The sequence below is a fragment of the Hibiscus syriacus genome, unplaced genomic scaffold (genome assembly GCF_006381635.1).
Source record: "Hibiscus syriacus cultivar Baekdansim isolate YM2019G1 unplaced genomic scaffold, ASM638163v2 tig00111582_pilon, whole genome shotgun sequence".
NCBI classification, from domain to species: Eukaryota; Viridiplantae; Streptophyta; class Magnoliopsida; order Malvales; family Malvaceae; genus Hibiscus; species Hibiscus syriacus.
The window spans coordinates 5,315,623-5,331,945 of NW_024063126.1; the positions used below are offsets into that span (position 1 = coordinate 5,315,623).

At 33.9% G+C, this 16,323-nt stretch overlaps 1 non-coding gene across 1 annotated transcript; it reads left to right on the forward strand.

The window, feature by feature from the left end:
• Nucleotides 1–15,263: 15,263 nt before the first annotated feature.
• On the forward strand, nt 15,264–15,370 carry LOC120165538. The gene has a single exon (XR_005519825.1). It is a non-coding gene; the product is annotated as a small nucleolar RNA R71 (small nucleolar RNA).
• Nucleotides 15,371–16,323: the final 953 nt, after the last annotated feature.

Sequence of the window (16,323 nt, forward strand, 5' to 3'; positions counted from 1 at the left end):
TAAAGCTTAAGCTGCTAAGATCACAATCAAAAGAGAGGTTAGCCATTAGTTTCATAATCAATATTCATAAACATGTAATGGATAATTGGTCATATATGTCTAAAGATGCAAAAAAAACACGAAATCCAAATCAAATGTATTAAACATAAGTTCGAACAACCAAAAATAAACAATCCAAAAGCATTCAAAATGTTTTAACAATAATGCAAATATCCAAGTTCAATCCAAACAAGCAAAGCAAAGATCAAAGTTCAAGCATCCGTAGGAGGATCGGGAGGAGGAAAATGAGCTCGTATAGCTGCCATTTCATGAGTGAGTGCATTAATAAGAGCGTTGGTTGCTTCATTGTTTGCATGCATCTCCCGGAGAATTTCCAATTGTTAAGCTTCCATAGTCGAGAAGTGAGATTCTATAGAAGTGAAGCGAGAATCCAAGGATGCATAACGTAAATCAAATGTCTCCATAAATGATTGAAAATATGGAGGCACTTGATCTTCTTGCTGAGCTTGTTCCTCGTGCTGCTCCGGCTCATCGTCGGCTTCGTCAATATCTTGCATTAATTGTTCAAGCTCGGGATCGTCGTCAGCTTCTGGTGGAGCTTGTGAAGAACTAGCTCCCGGAGTATTCTCAGAAGATCGAACCCATTCACCGGTTTCGTTATTCTTTATCCATCCCGCTCTCGTTAAGGAAAGAAGATTAATTTGTTTTTGAGAGGAAAGACGGCATCTAGGCCAACTCTAAGCTCGGCTTTAGAAAATATATTACTCAGAATGCAACCATAAACTAGAGATGAACAGAGTTTCTTATTAGGAACAAGATGTACGGTCTCAACAATTTCAGAAAAAATAATCTGAGGTAGGTTTATTTTAATATTGTTTTGGAAACAATGTAACCACCAAAGATCCAAGGCTCTAAGAGTTGAGTAACGACCTCTGGATGGTCGAAACCACCAAGAAATCATTAGATGAAGAAAACGATCATGAAGATCTAAGACACTCGAACTATCTCTTCTTTTATAACGAGAACCTAAAAACTTTTTTTTCATTTGATATACCATCATTATCTAATCCTAATTTATTGGCTATGTAAGCTGAGTCAAGATGGAAGAATTGTCCTAGGAGATAGGAACGATCTTCTATGGTTTAGGTTTGAGCTCGGTTTTTAATACAAACGGCATTAGAATAGAAGATGCGAACAAGTTGATGGTTAACTATAGGTTAAAGGTCACAAAGTGTATCAAATTTCCACTCTAGTAAAAGAGGAAGATATCTAAAATTGATATCTATCATAGCTTGAAGAGAAGGGATACGTTCTTCTCTAATTTTGTAAGAGTCAAAATACTGATAATACCAAAAATGATGATTTCTTGGACCAGGATGATTGAAGCACGAGTTTTAGATAGTCATATTAGGATCAACGAGATTAGGAATAAGAATTTCAGGAATAGGAGAAGGATTTGAAGGTGGATTTGGTTGTTGGTTTGAACGACTAGATGAAGACCTAGCACGTTTAGGATTTGACATGGTTTAAGAAAATCGGAATAAAATGAATAACATGCAATTATAAAACACATGTATGCAATGTAATCAATCCCAAAACTCAATTGAGTCCTCAATATTTCAAGGTTCTTTAAACCAATCCTAATGGGGAAAAGTTTTTTTTTGAAAAACTTATTGAAAAATAAGGTTTTGAAAATCAATATATGTATAGTTTTCATAACAACAACATAACACAATAATTTGAAAAACAATTTTTTTTATTTCAAAAATTTTAAAGAATTTTGGAAAATTCTTGTGTTTTTTATGAAATTAGTTGTAAAATCTAGTTTCTAATCACTAAACAATCAATGCCCGATCACTATTTCAATCTAGAACTAATTAAAACTAGTTCTATGTTCAAAATTTAATAAAATAGAAGTTTTATAAAAATACCTTGAAGATTTTCGGATTTTGTGAGAATGTGATGATTTTTGCACTAATTTGATGATTCCAACAGGTTTAGGAGATGATATTTGAAGTAATTCTGATAAGAAACATTGTTTTTGAATCAAAGTAATGATTTGGGGAGAGAGAAGAGGAGAATGGCGAAGAGAAGAGAGGGTTTGAGAGTAAAGAAAAAAAAGGTTTTCTGGTGTTTAAAACCAGAACCCGTGGGGGGTATCGATTCCCCTGCAAGGGGGTATCGATTCCCTCTGCCCTATAATTCAAAAATCTGTATTTTAAACACTCAAAATGCTAAATTAATCTTCTCTAGTGGTATTGGCAACTCATATATCAAAAATTAATTATGTTCAATCAATCAAATTAATCATTAAACTATATTTGAACATAAAGTTAATTTTTTTCATCAAGAATCATAAACTCCCCTTAACTAATAGCAATGAATGTAATCAGAAATTACTATTATAAGCATTTTTCATTTATTCTTTAAAGTGCTAAAATTATTTTAAACACTTAGTAAAGATAGGTCAGTTAAACATAATTCTCTCCTAAGTGTCCAAAAACGTTCCTTGTCTAAAGGTTTTGTAAAGATATCCGCTAATTAATGCAAACTATCAACAAATTCTAGAACTACATCTTCCTTAGTGACATGGTCTCTAATGAAGTGATGTCTTATTTCAATGTGCTTAGTTCTAGAGTGTTGGATGGGATTTTTAGTGAGACAAATAGCACTAGTATTGTCACACTTGATAGGAATGGTACCTACTTCAATTCCATAATAAAAAAGTAGTTGTTTCATCCATAAAACTTGTGCACAACAACTACCAGCTGAAATCCAAGAAATCAACATATTTTCAAGGAATTGGCAAGTACCGGAGGTTCTTTTCCTATCTAATTTGCATCCTCCATAATCCGCATCAGAAAAGGCATGCAAGCTAAAGCTAGAGTCTCTGGGATACCATAGTCCTAAACTAGGAGTATCCTTAAGGTATCTAAAGATTCTCTTAACAGCTAGTAAATGTGATTCCTTAGGGCATGATTGAAATCTAGCACATAAGCAAACACTAAACATAATGTCCGGTCTACTTGCAGTTAGATAAAGTAAAGATCTAATCATTGACCTATATAATTTAACATCTACACATTTACATCCTTCATCTAAGTCAAGCTTTGTTGAAGAGCTCATTGGAGTGTCATGAGGCTTGCCATTTTCCAGTCCAAATTTCTTGAGCATATCTTTGACGTACTTAGCTTGATTGATGAAGATGTCATCTCTTATTTGCTTGATTTGGAGTCCCAAGAAAAATGAGAGCTCCCCCATCATGCTCATTTCGAATTCGCTTTGCATTAGCTTAGAAAATTCTTGGCAAAGAACATCATTAGTAGAACCAAATATTATATCATCAACATAAATTTGAACTACTAATATATCTTTACCTTTATGCTTTAAAAACAATGTAGTGTCAACCTTCCCTTTTGAAAAACCTTTTTCAATTAAAAAATTTGACAATATTTCATACCAAGCTCTAGGAGCTTGTTTTAAACCATAAAGTGCTTTTGTCAATTTAAGAACATGATCCGGAAATTTTGAATATTCAAAACCTGGAGGTTGTTCCACATACACTTCTTCTTTTATAAAACCATTTAAAATGCACTTTTAACATCCATTTGATATAATTTAAATTCATGAAAACATGCAAATGCTAATAACATTCTAATTGCTTCCATCCTAGCTACGTGAGCGTATGTTTCATCATAATCTATGCCCTCTTCTTGAGTATACCCTTGAGCAACAAGTCTATCCTTGTTTATCACTATATTACCACTCTCATCAAGCTTATTCCTAAATACCCATCTAGTACCTACAGTAGATTTATTACTAGGCTTTTCAACTAATGTTCATACTTTACTTCTCTCAAATTGATTTAACTCTTCTTGCATAGCCAAAATCCAATGTTCATCATTTAATGCTTCTTTAATATTCTTAGGCTCTATGCATGAGATAAATGCAACATAATTACAAATATTTCTAAGAGAAGATCGAGTAGTTACCCCTTTGGATGGATCACCTATAATCTCACCATCCTTGACATAGTTGTACTCTCTTGGATAAGATACTTCCCTTTCTTCAATGGTTGGATTCTCAAGAGGATCATGAGTTTCCTCATCTTTCGTTTCTTCCTTTGATGATGATTCTCCAACGTCATGTCTAACGTCATTTGCTTGTACAATACCTACATCATCATTAACACAAGAATCCTTCCTCGCAAGGAGATTATCATCGAAAACAACATGTATAGACTCTTCTACAACTAAAGTACTTTTATTAAATACTCGATAAGCTTTAGAATTTAAGGAATAACCCAAAAAAATTCCTTTATCACTTTTAGTCTCAAATTTGCCAAGGTTTTCTTTACCGTTGTTTAGAACAAAACATTTACATCCAAAAGGATAAAAATAGCTAATGTTAGGCTTTTTATTTTTGAAAATTTCATATGGAGTTTTCTTTAAAATTGACCTAATCATTACTCGATTTACAACATAACAAGCGGTATTTGTGGCTTCCGCCCAAAAATATTTTGGCAAATTATTTTCACAAAGCATGGCTCTAGCCATTTCTTCTAAAGTTCGATTTTTCCTCTCAACAACTCCATTTTGTTGAGGGGTTCTAGGTGCTGAAAAATTATGGCTAATACCATTAGAATTACAAAACTCATTAAATCCAAGATTTTCAAATTCAGTGCCATGATCACTTCTAACACTAGTGATAGAGTAAACTTTTTCATTTTGGATTACTTTTGAAATTGTGATGAAATTTTCTAATGCTTCATCTTTAGTACTTAAGAATAGAACCCAAGTATATCTAGAATAGTCATCTACCAAGACAAATGCATATTGTTTTCCACCCAAGCTAGTAGTCCTAGTTGGCCCAAAAAGATCTATATGGATCAATTGTAATACTTTACTAGTTGATACATCATTAATAAATTTAAAAGAAATTCACTTTTGTTTTCCTTTAGCACAAGCATCACATATTTTATCATTATCAAATTTAAGCTTAGGCAACCCTCTTACTAAGTCTCCTTAAAATAGCCATTGCAAAACACTCATACTAGCATGTCCTAGTCTCCTATGCCATAACCAACTATCATGTTCATCCTTAGCAACTAGGCACAAATTAGTCATATCAATAGAATCTAAATGCACCATGTATATGTTTCCTATTCTATGACCAACAAGCATAATCCGATTAGATGCAATGTCAATGACTTTACAACCATTAATTTCAAACATGACATTGAATACCTTATCACAAAATTAACTAATACTCAATAGATTATGCTTTAATCCATTCACATATAACACATTTTTAATTTGTATAGAAGAGGTATTACCTATAATACCAATACCTTCAATGTGACCTTTTGAATTATCACCAAAAGTCACTTCTCCTCCATTTTTGGCGTTAAGCTCTATGAACCGGCTTTTGTCTCTGTTCGTGTGTCTCGAGCATCCACTATCAAGGTACCATGAATTTGGATTTGTTTCCCGTGCCTTGTAGCAATGTTCCTTTTCCTACAAACATAGATTAATTTCTAATTTTTGGTACCCAAATTCTTTTGGGTCCATATTCATTAGTTTCTAAAATCCTTGTCCCCTTTGGTATCCATTTATGAAGGACATCCTTATCTTTAGTAGTAATGAATTCTTTAAGAACCCATATACTCCTAATAATTTTACCATTCAAGGTTCGTTGAGGACTTCTATGATTGTAGCTTCTAAAACTTTTCTTAACAAAGTTGGATTTTGAATTTTTACCTTTTTCAAAACTTTTTGTTCCAACCTTATTAAAAGAAGTTTTAAGATCATCAATCTTCTTTTGATGATCATCATGAACTTTTGAAAGTAAGTTATGCAAATCAGTATTTTTCTTTTCAAAATCATTAATTTTGATTTGCAATTCTTTGATCTTACTTTCAAGCTCATTGTTGGTCTTGGATATAAGACTATTTTCGTTTTTCAATTTTGAAATATCATTTTTGTATTTTGAAAATAGAGTCTTATAATCCGAAGTCAACCCATTATAATCCTCTAATAACTCATCATAAGATAATTCATCCAAATCGAATGAGTTAGAGGTTACCTTAGAATCTTTCTCGATAGCCATCAAGTACAAGTTTGCAACTTCTTGTTCCTCTTCATCGGAACCTTCTTCATTGCTCCATATAGCTACATGAGCCTTGTGCTTCTTTTTGGATTGACCATTTTTCTTCAATTATGGGCAATCATATTTGACATGCCCTGGTTTTTTGCATTCATAGCAAATGATCGGGTCTTTCTCCTTCGATTCAGTTTTGAAGCCTTCATGACGTTTGAATTTTCTTCCTCGGTTGGGCATCATCAACTTTCTGAATCGTTTGGAAAATAATTTCATTTCCTCGTTATCATCATCGTCATTAGAATCACTCTCATCTTTTGTGGATTTAAGAGCAACTCCAATGTTTTTCTTCTTCTCCTTCTCCTTTGATGTCTCGTCAATCTTATCGAGGTCCACTTCATCTTCAAGCATCATTTCATGAGTGAGAAGGGAACCGATTAGTTCTTCAAGAGTTAAGGATGTTAGGTCCTTAGACTTGATGATTGCAGTCTTCTTTGATTGCCACGATTTTGGAAGAGAGTAGACTAACTTCCTCACAAGCTTTTCATTTGAAATGATCTCTCCATATGATTTGAGACCATTGACAATCGTTGAAAATCTATCTGTCATAGCTTTGATATCTTCATTTGGTTTCATCCTGAAATTTTCATAGTTATGCATTAGAATACTATTTTTAGATTTCTTTACTTAATCGGTACCTTCATGAGTGACTTGAAGTTTGTCCTATATTTCTTTGGCGGTTGTACAAGATGAAACTCTTCCTTATTCATCTGGTCTAAGAGCACAAAATATGATATGGATGGCTTTTGAGTTGAGCTGGAACATTCTTGTCTCTCATTCACTCCACAATATTGGATGAGTGAGAGGCTTGATGTATCCTTCTTCTACAGCATTCCATGCTCCCATGTCACTTGCTTGAATGAAGTACATCGTCCTATTTTTCCAATAGGCATAGTTAGCCCCATTGAAGAAAGGAGGCTTGTTGACGGGCATCGAATTGAGATCGGAGTTGAAGTTTGAAGTAGAGGTCATTGATGACTTTGATTATCGATGTAACTCTTCCCGAATCGACTCAAGATTAGGATCATCACTAAACCTCCTCGCTGGAAGTGTACTCTAGTCAGTTTTGCAATGCCATACACATTACATGCCCCATGTTGTCCGCTCCTATGCATACCTGAATGCCAAGCCTCTTTATTATTTCCTCACGAGAGTAAAAGGCTATATTGGTCCCTGCAAGAGAAGGGTATGGTGTTTGAGTGTATACTCTAGGTAAAATCAAAGGTCCTTGTTTTATCAGTTTTCAATCTTGTCACTTTGTCAAAGATCTATAACTCTAATCATTTAAATAATCTTTAATCATATTGATATTAAGAGAATTTCAAGATTAAAATTGACTCATTGCTCATAACCTCAAAAGGTATAAGTTTAATCAACAAGCATTTTTACAAAATATTTAGGTAAAGAAAGAAAGAAAGAACAAAAACACACTCAAACAAGACAATGCAAGTAAAAAAAATGCTTCATGATGGATGATATGATCTCTTCCTAATTTGGATGTCCCATTACTCATCAGAAATATGGGTGCTCGACTGGATCTTCAAGGTTGCTACAATCTAATGCCCCACTTGCTCATGAAAAGATCGTGCCCTCGAATCGATCAAATTTTATAACTTACTATTCGATACCCTACAATTATTAGTGGCATTCCCCAAGATTCATATCCATGGCTCTCAATTCTTCTCTAGGTATGAACAGGGAGTTTCTAGGGTGGGTTGTCATTCTCGACACATTAGTATGATAAAACTAATATCCTTTATCATCTATTTTATCTCTATCAACAATCTTTGTTGCCAACACCTGGATCATTTGATTCGATACATCTTGTAGAGAACTCAATGCTTGATTCCTCATATCTTGTTGTAACTCAGTCAACTTCTCTTGCAATTGATCTCGTGATTCCTCATGAAATTACTCTATTGTTTCTATTTGTTTGTTCATGATAATGAGGAAGTAGTGTGAATTAATGATCTTGGTATTACTTTCACATAACCATTCATAAATTATTTCCCTGTTTTCACAACTAATGCAAGTAAAATGCTTAATTAAACAAATGTGATGCAAATGCACGTATGCTAAAGGTGTCATTCCAGAGTGGCCATCTTAAAACAACTTTCATTGAACACACATGTTTTGGTACATTAAATAATCTTTACATAAAAGGGATGGCTTTAACTCTTAACTTGTTTATATATCTCAAAAGCTAAATTAACTTCCACTCATTCTCGGCTGTTGAGTCATCCATCTACTTCATTTATCTTGCAAAGCCAGCTAAATAAACCAATTTGTGAGCCACATTGCTTGCTTGGGTGACAGCTTCTTTCATGACATCATCTTTTTCCTCCATCTTATATGTCAATTCTCAAAACTGTAGACAATGTTGTTCATTCTCCCTTGTAAGAAAATCTTTGTGGTCAAGAAGTTCTCATACAAGATCACCATAATCATCTACAATCTTCATCAATGTCTTGTTCTTGGCTCTAGTGGCTTCTAGCCCAATATCATTCTCACACTTGCGTCACTGATATGAGGCTTCCATATTAGCTATGGACATATTCAACATCTGATTTTCAGCTTGACATCTTACCAAATCAATAGCGGCTAAATTGTACATTTTTTCTGCTATCTATAAATTGTAAGAGAATTTCTTGGCTCGAACTTCACAAGCCTTTCAATTCTTTCTCCATTTTTCAGAATCTTTTTTCAGTTTAGTGACCCCTTTCGCCAACTCCTCTGGGCATTTCCTATACCAGCATTTTTAAAGACTTAATCGATCCTTTGATAACTATCACACATAGCTTCTATCTCTCTATTCAATTTATCATTTTCAATCTTCAAATGGCGCACTTGAGCTTCATACTTTAGCAAACATTCTTCCTCCCGGATGCCCCCACTGATATCATTACCTTTGAATACTTTTGGCCCCATCTTAACAGGACAATCAATTACCAAACTAGGTTTACCTTTCATCTTGAACTCTAATACTCCATGATCCAAAAGATGTTGGACTCGATGCTTGAAGGCGGTGTAATTCTCAATGGAGTGCCCTTGAGCTCTATCATGATATTCACAACGAACTTTAATATCATACTGATTTGGTTATAGAGGTTTCCAATGTTTCACATAATGCGGGACCACCTTTCGGGCTTCTAAAAGCTTATCATATAACTTCTTATATGATATAGGGATAGAATCAAAATGAGAGCCATCTCCAGACTTGGATTGAACTAAAGTCTTCAGTTTTATTCCCTCTAACGTTGGAAGTAGACTCTTAGATACCAACTAGTTCTGATTGCATGACTTTTTCTCATCTTTCTGAACTTGTATTGTTGTCACCATTTCCTTGGTATCTCAAGACAACTTGTTGATACGAATGATGATTGTACGTGATTTTTCAGATTGGCTAGAATCATCTTGTTCTAAAGTAATCCCTTGTGTATTTGACACCACATGATTATTTTCATCGAGCTCTTTCTTCCCTCTTGTAGAAGTCTATTTTCATTTGGCTAAAGCAGTTGTTCTATTCATCATCTTGGATATTTGCTCTCTCATGTCTCATATCTGCTTTTGCTCTTCATCAGAAATACGATCTTTGCAGCTCTCCACTATTCTCGGAGCTTCCTCAAGATGCCAATCCCTAGCCGTGTTATAGTCTACTTGATCATGAAACCCTTTGTCCATCATGAAAACCTTTTACTCTGATGACCACTCAAAAATCAACACCTATGAAAAATGTTATGATCATGCGATGCGAACAAAAAAAAACAACATAAAAAAACAAGTTATTACAAATAAGATAACAAAATGACAAAAATTATTATAAAAGAAATAATAACAAAATAAATTAATTAATGAGCTAATACAAAACAATGATGTAAATGCAAATGCAAATACCCAAGGCGTTAATTACAAAAACGACCACCGTAGAACAACCTTCATCAGACCATAAGTTCCCCTTACACTAGATAGATGAGCTTTATTTTCTTTATTTACACTAGACAGACGAGCTTCGTTTTAATTCACCTACTGTGACTATTGGATCTCTAAATCTCCATTTCCGTGGGATTCTCCACGAGCTTCTGACTCAACTAGCTTCTGACTATATGGCACCATCTCGATCTTTGTTCATTTAATAGGAGTCATCGATCAACTTTGAGCTCTTTTTTCGTCGATCAACTTTATTTGTAAGTTGTCTCCCTTATGGATTTGACTACCTAGTTATGGAACTCTTATGTCGATATGAAAACCTTCTAATTTGGTTAATCACTTGTGAATTAACACCTTGTTTGGTTATGATGTGAAAATCCAAATGCAAACAAAAGATAGAGAGAAATAAAATAAAACAAAAGAAATTGTTAGTGCCATTCAACCAAAAAAAAAAGAAAAAATATTTACGAAAAAAAAGATCATACCCAACATGGTATCTACCATGTCATGTTTCTATAATAGTTCTACCCATACATGTTTTCTACCCCATGTATTTTTCAACGTATAAATCCTAACCTCATTTTTTGTAGTTCACAGGCTTTGAACGGAAATATAAAACCTAACTGCATACTCTTCTAGTTCTCATGTTTTTTGCAAAAGAAATAACTAAATAAGTAAATATGAGGAAAGGTTAGAGTGAGTTTCCCCTTTGTGACTTTTGAAGAACCACAAACAAAATTACGGTACGAAACGGGCAGAGTTTCGGTACTACTAAAAGGGTCCTCGAATTATCCTTTACTAGTGTCCCCTTGGGCCTACCAGACCCTCGATCCTCACCCGTTATAGGCTTAAATGAATAAGTTCAATTCGAAATGATGCATTTCTCCATGTCCAAGTGAGGAAACTCAATGTTTCGTTCGTAAACACAAGGCATATGTGCCCTAGAGATTTCTTACTAAAGCCCGTTCGGAGAAAAATAATTTTTCTCACGTAAGCGTAGCGTTCACCCCCTACCTAACGAGACATAGGACAGTTAGAAGGCTCTAACTAGTCAAATGGTTATATCGTGTGTGAGGGGGAACTCACAATCCTTTGTTTAGATCCAAAAACAAAAAAAAAAACTTAAAAAATGTCAAAATTTTGAAACTATGGAAATCACATATTAGTACAATTAATAAATAATAGCAAAAATGATGCATGACATGATGTGATGCAAACAAAATATAAGGATCAAAATTTTAATATCATTCAAATTTACCATTTTCAACTAAAAATATGACATATAATCTAACTTAATTTAAAAAAATATTGGGTTTAAAAATAAATAAATAAATAAATTTAGAGTCGTCATCGACCTTTGGATTAGGAAAATTAAACACCTAAAAATATCCTTTAAAATAATTTTAAGAAAAATAATTTTAAAAGATAAAAATGACATGTGTTCAACCATAAACTCATTTTGAAAAGGGTTCGGGAGTCGATTAAGCGTGTGGAAGGATGATCACCCCCATAGCGCCCAAAATCGATACCTAAGTGATTATACGTTATTTAAATATTGAAATTTGAAAATTTGAATATACATTTAAATTATAATCCTATTAGAAAAAATTTAGAGATGGGAATTACTTCGTATGGACAATTATAAAAAACAGACTCCTTATCAGTTAAGGTGCATTTTTATGGATTCTCCACACAAAATATCAACACCATGTTTTTTTTGAAACCCATGTTTTTCTGAAACAATATATATAATATAAAAAAGAGTAAATAAAATAAAAAAATGATTTGAGTATATCATACATATTATGCAAAAATGATGTCATTAGACTAAGAAACATCGAAACAAACACAGAAAAATAATTACCATGAAAAATAAAATATTCATATAAAAGCAGAATATATGCATACACTTAGTAACATAATACAATCCCATACACATGTTATAACATGTAATATATATGCGATTCATGTTTACAAAAGAGCAAATATAAGCTTTATGGAGCACGTGCATTTTTTTAGAAAGTGTAAACATAATGAAACTATATGTACCATACGTACCTCCATATATTATAATAACGCATAACGCATAACGCATAACGCATAACGCATAACGCATAACGTAAAGTGGGTCATATACATGTACGCATAACACTCAAACATGAAAAATAGTTGATTTATACGGTTTTAAGGGAGGAAAACAATGATTAAAGTAACAAAACAGCAAGTTAGGGGATCTGAAAAGAATTTTCCCTAAAATTATAATATAAATTTAAACTAAAACAAAACATCTCCTATCACTCATTTCTCCCCACGCAGCTCAAATCCCTGATGCCTCACAACTGCCGCTCGACGCAGGCCACTCAAGCCTCCAACTCCGACCTAGCACCCTCGTCTAACTTTCTCTCTTAAGCCTTCTCCTGGCCGAAAACTCCCTTAGCCCAAATAAATGACTCCCCTCAATCCCTAAATCACTTGACCAAAGCTAGGGAACGAAAGGTTTACCTTTGACTTTGACAGTGTTCAAATCTCGGGGATGGCACCGGTCCGCTTTAGACGGGAAATGTGATATTCGTTTTCCTTGGTTTTTTTTTTTTCTTTTTCTTGGTATTTGGTTGCTAAAAGATGGATCCTTTTTTTCTGTTGTGTTGTTGATGAATCAAAGAAAAATACTTTTTTGGTTATTTTCTATTTTTGTAGAGAATGATGGTTTTTTGGCTATGGTATTCTCCTATTCGAAAGAAAGGCGTCCTCCCTCCTTTTTCTATGGTTGATGTGTTCTCTTTTTTAATGGATGAAAGTTGGTGTATCCTCTCCTCACCCCTCCCCCCGATGTTACTGATGATAATAAAAAAAGATCCATTTTTGTTGCTGTTGCATTCAGATTACTCGATTTACTGAGGCGAAAAATCTCCATTTCTGTTTTTCTCGCTGCTGTGTTGACCGCTGATGGGAGAAGATCTTTCCATTTTTATGATATTTTCCTTGGTTTTTGAGTTGCAAGTGAGAAAACGAGGCAAAGTTACACCTCTTTGGCGTTTCGGGGCAACCAAGACCTCTACTCCCTGCCACTGTCACGGAAGAGGGAGCAACAATGATGGTAGCATGGAAGCAATGGTGGAAACAATTTTCTAGTTTTTTAATTTGGACCTTCAGACAAAACGAGCATCCAAAGGGTGTTATATAATAACACATTTTACCAATCTTAAAATGTTTCTCAATAAGCATGGTATCATGAAGCAAATTAGATTTTTCCTTGTAGATCCTTAAGTTTTCACAAACAATTAAACATAGCTCTTCTAGTTCTTGCAATTGTAGTATCCTTGACATTTCAGCTTTGTTGAGGTCCATGTCACATCGTTGAACCACCCGATATGCTTTATGCTCTTTCAAGATTTGAACAAAAATCTCCTCCTGTTCAGTTGTGAGTACTTTTTCGATTATGATTGGCAGTGTATCCTCTTCACCCAAATGCACATATTTTAGGTGGTCAGGTAAGTCTATCAATTCCAATTTTTGGGCTTGCACAGTAGAAAATATTTTGTTAGCATCTGAATTTACTTGTTCAAGAGAGAGTGTTGAAAATATTTTTTCAAAGTCGGTCTCATTATCCTCAAGGTCGGCTTGTGCACATAATCGCAACTCACATTCAATGTCTTTTACAGAAAAGACACCCTGCAAAATTGAATCAACCATATCAACTTGACAAAGAGATAGCATATCATTAGGACATTTCATTGCATCAAGAATACTAAATTTCGCAAGTTCTCCACCAAATTCCACAGGCAAAGTACCCTCATCTACCTCGATCTTCATCTTTGATGTCTTCATGAATTGTCTTCCTAACAAGATTAAAGGTGATTTGGAAGAGGAATTACCTTCCATGTCCAATATGTAAAAATCTACAGGAAAAATCAGCTCATTAACCTGTACCAAAACATCTTCAACAACTCCAAGTGGGTGAATATAAGAACGATAAGCTAATTAAACTACCACATTGGTCTTTTGCAGACCATTTAATCTTAAGTCTCGGTAAATAAAAAATGGGATGACAATTTTTGAAGCTCCTAAGTCTAACATAGCATGCTCAATCCTTTTATTACCAATAACACAAGGTAAAAAAACATACTCGGATCCAACCATTTTTTGGCATATATTTTTGCAAGATTATCGACACATTATTACTTACATGAACCCTCTCTTTTTCTTTCAATTTCTATTTATTAGTGCACAATCCCTTCAAAAATATTGCGTACTTGGGAATTTTCTTGATGGCATCCACCAATGGAACATTAATCTCAACCTTCCTAAATACATCCAAGATATCTTTGTGCTCATCTTTCTTTGGTTTAGCAAACTTGCTATGAAACGAAGGTAAAGGAGTATGAGATGAAAAAGATAACGGAGGGTTGAATTTCACCTTTGGAGATACTTTGGAATGACGTTTTACTCCCTCATCCTTGCCCATATCGACTCTTTTAGGCGAAATCAATCCCAAACTCTAAACACTTGTCCTCATTTATTGTCGGACTGCATAAGTTGTTTCTCTTGTCTCATTTTTTTATTGTCAGAGTGCATGAATTGTCTCCTTTGTTTCTTGTCGAAGTGCATGAATTGTTTCCTTTGTTTATTGTCGTAATGCATCAATGCTAGCCGTCGTTTCCTGTTGAAATGTATGAGTAAAGTTAGCTAGACTTTTAACAATATCCTCTAAAGACATACCTGAATTTGAAGATTGCTGTTGGGTCAGAGCTTGAGTTGGTCTAGAAAATTTTTGAGGGTTGTATCTTTGTTGTCTTCCTTGATTCCCAAAACGTAGATTTGGATGATCTCTCCATCCTCAATTGTTATGGTTAGAAAAATGATCATTCTTACTTTGGGGATGATTAGAGAATCCGCCTATAGCATTTGCTTCTTATACCTGCCCTACAACAATTTGATGAAACAAAGTAGTCAAGTAAAAAAATTTAGTTTCAAGAGAATCAATTCTTACCTCACTGACTTGGTTGACAGATTTATTCTTACCAAATTGTTGAGAATTTTCAGCCATGTTCGAAATTAACTTTCTTGCTCCTTCAGGCGTAGGGTACACTAAAGCTCCACCATTTGCTGCATCAATCATACTTCTATCCATCGGCAACAATCCTTCATAGAAGTATTGAATTAAAAGCTTATCCAAGAATTGATGATAGGGAAAACTAGCGCATAATCGCTTGAACCTTTCTCATTACTCGTACAAAGTCTCTCCAGTGAGTTACGTAATACCATAAATTTCATTTCTGATGTTGGCGACCTTATACGTTGGAAACATTTTCTCCAAAAATAATCTCTTCATCTCATTCCCTCTCGTAATTAATCCAGATGGTAGATAATAAAACCAATCTTTTGCTTGATCATTTAAGGAAAAGGGAAAAGCTTTTAGACTGATTTGTTCATCAGTGACTCCATGTGGTTTCGTTCTTGGGAACATTAATATTTGAAAAGTCACTAAAGTCGAACATTATTACAACTAGCTAAAAGAGTTTTAGGAAATACGAATTTAAGGGGAATTAAAAGGAATAAATGTTAAAAGGAAGGGAAATGACAAGGAAATTAAAATGTTCGGGAATGAAATAAATTGAATTTTCTAATTTTACTAACACAGGGAAAAAGTGTAATCGTTTTAAGGCCTGAATCTCTAAGAAACCAGGGGTTATTTCAGTCCTCAGCGGAGTCATCAAGTTGTCATGACGACTTTTTTCGAAAGGTGTAGACGAAATGAAAGTAAACGTTGAAATTAAGGATTGTAATTTTAAAAAAGACTTGAAAAGTTTGGAGTCACCATCGTCCTTTGGGATTAGGTAGGTCGAAAACCCGAAAATGCCTTTTAAAGAATTTTAAAATGAAAACATTAAAAATAGGTGATTTTCTTTGCATTTTAGAGATTATGGGTTTGATATTCGATTACGCTTAGGGAAGGATTATCACCTCACAACTCCCAAAATTGGTACCTTCAAATACAAATTTGTCCCTATACTAAATATTTAAGAAGTTCACATATTTATTTAATTAAGATATTTTGAGAGACACACAATATTTGTCTATTTCCAATTAAAAAAGAAAATAACCCCTTAATCGGAATTAAGACAATTATTTGTTATTTTTTTAATCGAAACAATGAAATATTGTCATCCTTAAAAATTAAATAATTAATCAATTATTAAACTCTAAAAAGAAAAAAAAATAAAAGTGAAAAGTTAA